This window comes from Thamnophis sirtalis, unplaced genomic scaffold (genome assembly GCF_051295495.1).
Source record: "Thamnophis sirtalis isolate CommonGarterSnake01/CBP01778 unplaced genomic scaffold, rThaSir2_p1.2 scaffold_3, whole genome shotgun sequence".
Classification (NCBI taxonomy): domain Eukaryota; kingdom Metazoa; phylum Chordata; class Lepidosauria; order Squamata; family Natricidae; genus Thamnophis; species Thamnophis sirtalis.
The window spans coordinates 159,202,302-159,211,003 of record NW_028261383.1 but is presented as its reverse complement, the minus strand read 5'-3'; the positions used below and the strand labels follow the sequence as shown (position 1 = coordinate 159,211,003).

Below are 8,702 nucleotides of genomic sequence, written 5' to 3'. Positions count from 1 at the left end.
TCTAAGAGAGCGCCCCGCCCCCCTCGGCATGACGCAACCCTTGCGCCATTACTGCCCAATGGGCGACGCCGCGCCTCTCCATTGGCGGAACGAAGGGAGCCGCCGCCCAATGAGCCGTCGTCGTCCTTTCGCTACGCCCCGCCTTCTCCAGTGTTGGGTGACGCGGCTCCGCCGCGGTGGATACTGCCGCGTCGCACCCGGAAATGACTCCTCCCGAAATTTCCCCCCCTCCCTTCAGGGTCACGAGTCTTTAAGTGGGTGAGTCATGCGCTGGGGATGATGCAATGTCCTGGCAACCGTTGGCGGTCACGGCACTGAGAGCCCAAACTGGAGTCCTGACCTTGGCCCTGCTAGATCCCCTTTACAGGCCCTGCCTTGTTTCCTTTGCCCTTTTCTCTCCTCCCCCCCCCATCCCTGCTCCAACGAGCCTGTGCCCAAGTCTCCCAGTAGTAACTAGGCCGAATTACGTTGGGAGGTCCCCTGATCAGCTTTTATGACGTCACGCCACGCCCACCGTTTGGTTAAAGGGCCAGTTCTCCCTTGGGGAAACAGCATCAGGGCCTTCCCTGAACTGTCCTTGCACATACGGCACTTGGCCCATTATTGCTCTAGTCTACTCCATCCTATTATTATTGTTGTTATCATCATCACCTGAAAAAAAAAGGGGGGGTGGATAGAGCTGCCGATGGGGTTCAATATACTGGATTAATAGCGCGGATTTGAAAGGCTGTAAGCCTGTGTGTTCATTTGCTTTTGAATAAAACGAGTGTTGTGAAGAAAAAGCATTCTTTCTCTCCCTTGGTTTTTAATGCTGCCATATAGGAATTCCAGAAAGCCCAATTCTGTAAATGATTGGTTTTGAAAACAATCCGCTGTCTGTAATAAGCAGTTCTTCTTAATCAGAACATTTTAAACCAGTCATTTTAAACTGGTCACATCTTAAATGTTGCACCTCAAATAAAAAGCAAGCAATTCCTTGGGGAAGAGATCACCCAAAAAAGCGTATATCCGGATTGTGTCTCTTTCCACCTCAGATCTAGCCAAAGAAAGGAGGCACAGAGCTTTGCCCGATTCTAACAACGCTTTGTTAGGAGAAACAAACTAATAAAACAATAAGGACACATAGAAATAATATATTAGTCTAGAAGGTACTTTAGGTAAGTTAGTCAAAATTGGTCTTGGCACAAAAATTCAGGCTACTTCCAACTTGTCAGAGATAGGATTCCCAAATGACCTCATTTTAAACAAAATGAAAAAGCCCAACTGCTCTGGTTATCAAGTAGCTCAGTAACTCAGAATGGATTCCATTCTTCAAGCGATTCAAACCACTTGAATAGGTTTCATGGAAATGAATGCAATTGCAAGTAATTAATATAAACAAGCATCCAATTTAGAAAGAGGATCTGCATTTTTAAGATGGAATATAATGATTTCATTTGAAAATGAATTTGAGAAGCTACCTTTATTTTATTGGCAATGTAATTTGAATAACTTGATATTTCATTTGATTGTTATGCTTGTGAGCCAGGATCTGAGTTTCCCATCAGCAAACCTCTATATATCATTTTGCCTGACAAATAGCGTTGAAAGTGGAGCTCTGAATTGCAAAACATTCCATGGTGACATTCTGTTTGTAGGAAATGCTAGTCAGACCTGGCACAGCTTATATTCCCTAGAAGCACACACTGTAATATACAGTTTTCTCTCAATGTTGCTTAAGGGGATGTCTAGTAGAGGGTGGACAAGCTTTTAGGGAACTTTCAGAGCTCCCACAAGAACTTCTAAAAAAATCATTGTATATATTACCAAACAACTGCAAAATTTTATAGATTTGGGCCTAAACTCTAGCATACAAATCCTCATTAAAATATGGTTCTTTCTATCATAATTACAGCATTGCAGATTGGGAACATTAATAACCTATACTGTATTAGAATTAGAAAATTAGATCAGTAAAGTTATTAATAAAAAGCATACTTTTGAATAAATTGTCAACAAATGTTTATATGAAGAACTTTGGGATTATGACTGGATCTAATTTCTCACCACCACCCTTCTCCTACATAGAACTACACTGTATGTTATATTTTTGACATCTGTTCACAAATATGACCACTGACCAACTCAGATGACAGCTTCTGGTAGTCCTTGATTTACAACTGCAATAGAGCCCAAAATTTCTATTGTTCAGTGAGACATATGTTAAGTGAGTTTTGCCCCATGTTATGACTTTTCTTGCCACAACTGTCAAGTGAATCGCTGCAGTTGATAAGTTAGCAATCTGGTTGTTAAACGAATCTGACTTTCCCATTGACTGTCAGGTTTCAAAAGGGAATCACAGGACCCTGGGAGACAGCAAAAGTCATAAATGTGAACCAGTTGCAAAGCATCTGAATTTTGATTACATGATCATGAGGATGCTGCAAAGGTGGTAATTATGAAAAACGGTCATAGGTCACATTTTTCAGTGCCATTGTAACTTTAAATAATCACTAAACAAACTGTTGTAAATCGAGGACTACCTGTATAAGACAATATTTTTATTTTGGCCAGAATGTTGTTGGATGCCTTTGAAGCATAGTGATTGGACTTATATGTGATTTATGGAGTATAAGTTATCAAGTTTTGTAGAAATGATTTCCCTTTGAATAATTTAATATGAAATAACCTTCTGTCAGCTTCTGCTCCATTCCTGAGAACCACAAATCATAATTTACCATGCTTGATGATATGCCAATGCCAATACAATTGCCTATTTATCCATTTTAACACCTTTTTCTCATGAGAAACACCTTTCCTTGATCCCAATGTCTGCTTAATGGATATTTTGCATATATTTCTATTGTTTTGTTACATTTTTCATTATTAAGATATGTATTGCTTTGATCTCCACCTCAGTTTCTTTGTGTTTAACATCCAATTGTGCTCAGACTTAATTAGCTGAATATGTACAGCCTTTTACCTCTATGTCAAACAGATCATAGGCTGTGCAGCATTTTGGATGGTTGTTATCTTCTTGCCTTCAAAGCATGTTTTGGCAAACAAATCCAGAACCCTAAACTGTTCTGTTAAATTAGTAAAACATCTGACCAGCATCCCACCATTGAAATCCCAGATAAAACCGTATCTGGTAGTGGAAAACACCTCACTTGCACCATCCCTTGAATGCCCAGACATAAGTCAACAGTAGTGAATGATCAGTTCAGAGCATTTAAGAAAAGAAACTAAATTATTTGCACTGGATCTCTATCAATTATTACTTAACAGTTAATTCTCTACCTCAATTTCTGAGGCCGAAACAAGCTGCATAAAAATCTGTATGCTCCTTCTCTGTTAGTTTGAAACAGAATGCTGGATTGTGTGGCACTTTCATTTGTCCAAAGAAGTAATTTTTTAATGTTACTTAAAAAGAGCTTCTTTGCTGGATCAAGTGGGAAATCTATTCAGGGTTTTTTTTTTTTTTTTTGCAGCATGGTCAGTAAGATGCCTCTGGAAAGCTAGCAGCATAGGCATGGAGACGAGTTTTCTATTCCCCACTTTCTCCAAGTGAGCTCAAAACACACACAGCTAGGCTAAACTGAGGTTTTGTTTAAAGCTGTTGGTTACCCAGGTACTTAGTACAGTAAGTTATCTAAATACAGTCAATTAGGTTGAGGGAATCACGGTTAATTTGTATATTTATTCTATAGCCATCCATCCCATACCTGTGACTTTACGCAATTTACATTAATCCGTTTTTAATTCTTCCTTGGAAGTTTATGCCCATTGTGGTAGAACAACTTTGGATTCTACTTTTCTCCCCAGAACGAGGAGGAGATTCCCTAGAGTAATTTTTCACCATCTACAGTTTCCATCATCTTATAGGCGGCTGCCTTTACTTAATGTAGCTGCATATACAGTACACACAAATTTTATCCGCTCGGAGGCAAAACAAGAATGGCCATGTAGGACTTCATTCTTCCTTCCCATTTAAAAAGATCACTGCGGTACGGGATCGGGCCCTTTCCAAAGGCAGCCCAAACCTCTGCGAGCGCCTTCCAGGCAAGCACTTCGTTTCCGAGCATCTTGAGAGCTAGCGGGCAAAGGCAAGGCAAGGCAAGGCAAGGCAGGCCGCAAACAACAGGCGACAGGATTACTGCCGCTCCGATTCCCGCACCGGGACTTTGAAGCAACCCAAAGGGACCAGGCCAGATTTTACTGCGAGCCCTGCGCGCAAAGCGCAGCTCCTGCGCCCTAAAGCGCAGAGCGAAGGAGGTCGGGAACGGAATTCCCAGGGCTGTTCCCTCACTCCCCAACCTCCACCCTCAACCGGACCCCAGTGCGCATGCCAGGGAGGAAGCTCCCATGCTCTACCCCCTCCTCTTCCTGGCACTGAGTCCAGGGGGGAGGGAGGGAGTGAGGTAGGCGCTGGGGGGTGGGGGTGGAGAGCACCAGCGATCCTCTGCACCCTGACCCCCCCGCCCAACCCACGCACCCACCCGGCACCCACCGCAGGTGGCGGGGTGGCCACCCGTACCCCCCCCTCCTGGAGAGACGCGATTACAAGTTGGAGCTTGCAGCTGCTTCTGGGGAGGGGGCACCATGAACCAAGGTAAGTGCCAAAGGGGCCCCCGGGCACACTCTGAAGTCGGACTCGGGGGTGCAATTGGCATAGGCGAGGGGAGCCGTGAATGCCAGGAGCCGAGCCGATCTCCCGCTGCAGCTTTTTTCTTGACAGTTCAAACTTCTGCCGGAGTTGCCCAGCCTTTCCATTAAAGAGGAGCTGCTGGGGAAGGGCGATTTGGCCGCCACCTCTTAAACGACTCTTCCTGTACCAAAAGGGAAATAATAATGCCTTTGGGGAGAGGGGTGGGGTGGGGGCTTCCCTTTTAAGCCCCGATTACACAAAGCTAAGGAGAAAGGCTGCCGGGGTGCTTAGTTGCCTTATGTTCCCTCTCATGTTCCTTTTGCAAACCCCACTCCTAGACCTTCGGTTACTGCTATGGTGGGAAAAGTTCAGCCATCCTTCAAGGACTAGGGGGGGGGGGTCTATGACCCAAGGAAGAAGGGGCAGTCCCCAAAGATTACTGGGTACTGTTTCCAGCTTTCCTGGCTCTCCTAACTGCAGGTGGCAAAAGAAAAAGGGTAGACAGAAGAGGTGCATGTCACCAATATATTTCCCCACAAATTTCTCTTAAGAGGGTTTCTCCTGGAATCTGGTTTCTGTATTTCCCACTGATACCTTTTCAGACCTGTGTGCGGAAATGTAAAAGGAGGACTCACCACCTCCAGTGTGATTGAAAGGTTAAAAAGTCACCAGAAAAGTGACTAGGGACCATTTCCTGACTCTCGTTCAATATCGGGTCAAAATAAAAGAAGATTAATAGACTTTCTCGTGATCCTTTAGGAAGGTCAGAGGCAAAATGTGCAGAAAATCTTCCATCTAGTAGTGTTTTGTAAAGAGGATGGTGGGAATAATGGTCCAGCATACCCCAAGGGCACCAGGTTGGGAAAGGCAAGAGTTAGAACCTAACTCTCTTAGAATCCTTTTCTTCAGATTACAGAATTGCTCTGGCTGTTCCCATCCAAACATCAGTTGCTAACTTTAGAGGAGGAAAAAAATGGAAACTAGATAGCACCTTTGATCTTCTTCAGTAGGAATTTGCTTATCAAGTAGGGTAACTCCTTGGTCATTGTTAAAAAGTTTGAAAGCTACACTTCGCTTCCTATGCAAAATCCCCGTGTGTTCTCATTATTTTGGATAAGGGCAAGGGATTCTAGTGCAGGGAATTTACTTGCAGGAATCTAGGCAGGAATAATTAATGACACAATATAAATTTTCAGCCAGGCTTCTGATTTTTATTTGTATTTGCTTATTTTGATGCATTTGACAGTGTGCTACGTTCCAGATATTTTTGGACAACAGTTCCCAGAATTACATGCAATTATTATGTAGCTAGGGATCAGGGAGGCTGATAGTTAGTTGAGAACAACTGGAAGGCACCGGGTATTGTATTCCCCTCCCCACCCCCCACCCCAAAAGAACTAGGTTTGATTCTACAATATTACCAATTGTTCAAAATGTGCAGGATGGGTTTGTTGAAAATAACTAGATTAGGTAAACACACCTTGCAGAATATAAACAATGCTAGCCTTGTTTAAAGTTAATCAGAGTGCAGTTATACAATCAAGAAAGTAGTCTAATCTTTTTGCTGCATACATTTGATTACAGGTAGTCCTTGACTTATTGAGCTCCAGGTTTATGTTGCTAAGACGGGTTAAATGAGTTTTGCCCCATTTTATGACCTTTCTTGCCACGCTTGTTAAGTGAATCACTGCAGTTGTTAAGTTAGTAACGCACTTGTTAAGTGAATCCGGCTTCCCTATTGGCTTTGCCTGTCAGAAGGTCACCAAAGGTAAATCACATGACCCCAGGAGATTGCAACCGTCATAAATATGAGTCAGTTGCCAAGTGTCTGAATTTTGATCACATGACCACGGGGATCCTGCAATGGTTGTAAGAGTGAAAAATGGTCCGTCGCTTCCCTCAATGCCGTTGTAATTTTGAATGGTCATTAAATGAACTGTTATAAGTTGAGGAGTACCAGTATCCTGATGGAGGATGTCTATTCTGCATTACAAGATCCTGACCATGTTGCCAACTTCCGTTAAACTGTGGCAATCAGGTTCTTGAATATAGTTTTTTGACTTTTTATCCTCTGCCTGGCGGTCAGTATAGTTTTCTGAACCACTTTAAAAGTCCCCTCCAAAGAATCAAATAACTTGAATATATCCAAAAAACATACGGTTGCAAGTCTTAACATTTTAAAATATGTACTTGGTATAAAATACATACTAAAGTCTATATACAGTTGATTTCTTTGCAACAGAACCAGAACTACCTAAGCCTTAGTCAATCACAATACAAGGCCTGGGCACTTTAACTTGGATGTGGAACTGTCCTTACTTCATTGTTGCATTGACAGCCACTTTAGATGTAGGTGTTAAGTTTCACTCAGGGCAGCAACTAGTATGACAGCGCCCGGTCTCAAGAATAGTGCTGTCTTTAAGGATGATAAGATGAACATCCTTCTGATTTCCCCCTGTTGTTTATAGTACTTGTTTTAATGTAAGAAAATATAGATGTATAATATAGGTGTAAGATGACCACTAAATATGGTTTCAAAAGAAAGGATTTTTCCCCTATTGCTTCAGCATTGCTTTCAGATGTTTCCTCGAAATAGAAAGACCTAGGCACAAACACAAAAATTGTCTACATTCACTTGCTCTGAAATAGGAAATCTGCTTTTACACGGTTTTAACCCAGTCTACCTTTAGCAATGTCAGTGAGTAAATGGGAGGAGCCAATCAATGTGTCAGCAGATTTATTAACCATTCCTAGTATTTTTTTCCCCTCTGGATTTCTGAATTTTTAGATATGTTTTAATCAATTTATGCGTGGTGGAAGGAACTGCCAGCTTTTTAATGGCTGATCCTGTCTTAGGCTTTTTACACTCACCTGATCTGTAGAATTAGTAGAGATTCTCTTCTTTTTCTCTCTTCTGTTTTCTCCATGCCAGGCTGCTTTAAAAGGCTCTAAGAGTAGAGCAATTCAAGCTGTGATCTGGGTCATAGCATTGTTGATGTTAGTTGCAAAGTCGTGTCTGACCCATCGTGACCCCATGGACAATGTTTCTCCAGGCCTTCCTGTCCTCTAGTATCCTCTGGAGTCCATTTTTTGGTGCTGTCCATGGGGTTTTCATGGCAAAGATACTGGAGTGGGTTGCCATTTCCATCTCCCGTGGATCACGTTTTGTCAGAGCTCTCTGCTATCACCTGTCCCTCTTGGGTGGCCCTGCGTGGGATAACTCATAGCTTCATTGAGCTACGCAAGACCCTTCGCCATGACAAGGCTGTAATCCATGAAGGGGGTTTCATAGCATATTAGGAGTATATTAACTGTATACATGTGATTCATTTGGTCTTGGTTTAATTGTGGTTGATGTAGTAACCATGTTAAAAAATATTGGCTTCACACAATACATGAAATTAATCTGTTTTTTTCCTCCATTAGTAATTCTAATTGGGCTATCTTTTTCAGTCACTTTTTATGACTGCAGTGAAGAGAAATATAATATGTAGTCTCCCTATTGTTTAATCCTTGGCTAGCCTGATGAGTGTAGATTTTTCAGCTCATGTGAAAGCCAGTTTAGACTAAGATAGCAAGCAGGGAGACTGTGAATTCAAGTCCTGCCTTAGCCATAAAAACCAGCAGGGTGACTTTGGGCCGGTCACTTTCTCTCATCCCAACACTGTTGTTGTTGTGGGGAAAATAGGAGGAAGCTGTACTGGGTGTGTTCACTGCCTTGAGTTATTTGTAAAACTAATAAAGGAGGGAGAGAAGTAAAATAAATAATGTTCAGAATTCTAAATAAGCATTTATTCTAATCATTTTAGGTCATGGGTCTCCAACCTTAGCAACTTTAAGACTTGTGGACTTCAACTCCCAAAATTCTGGGAGTTCAAGTCCACAAGCTTAAACTTGCCAAAGTTAGAGACCCCTGTTTTAGGTGACAAAGTTTTGCCTTCGGACAATCAGCCAAAGAGCTTTCTAAAAATAAATGCTTAGTTGTCTGTACATAGACTAACATGTTTGTGTATATGGAGATGGGCCACTAGCCCGCAGGCATTTTATGGGCTAGTAACAAATGAATGTATTTGAT

The 8,702-nt window shown here is 42.3% G+C and overlaps 1 protein-coding gene across 1 annotated transcript in view; it reads left to right on the top strand.

Annotated features, from left to right (window-relative positions):
* Nucleotides 1-4,401: 4,401 nt before the first annotated feature.
* MBD6 (methyl-CpG binding domain protein 6) overlaps nt 4,402-8,702 on the top strand; it is a 30,581-nt gene continuing 26,280 nt past the window's right edge. Inside the window, exon 1 of the mRNA XM_087710594.1 lies at nt 4,402-4,591. The gene's annotated coding sequence lies outside the window, so the exon portion shown is untranslated. The remainder of the gene's footprint in view (nt 4,592-8,702) is intronic.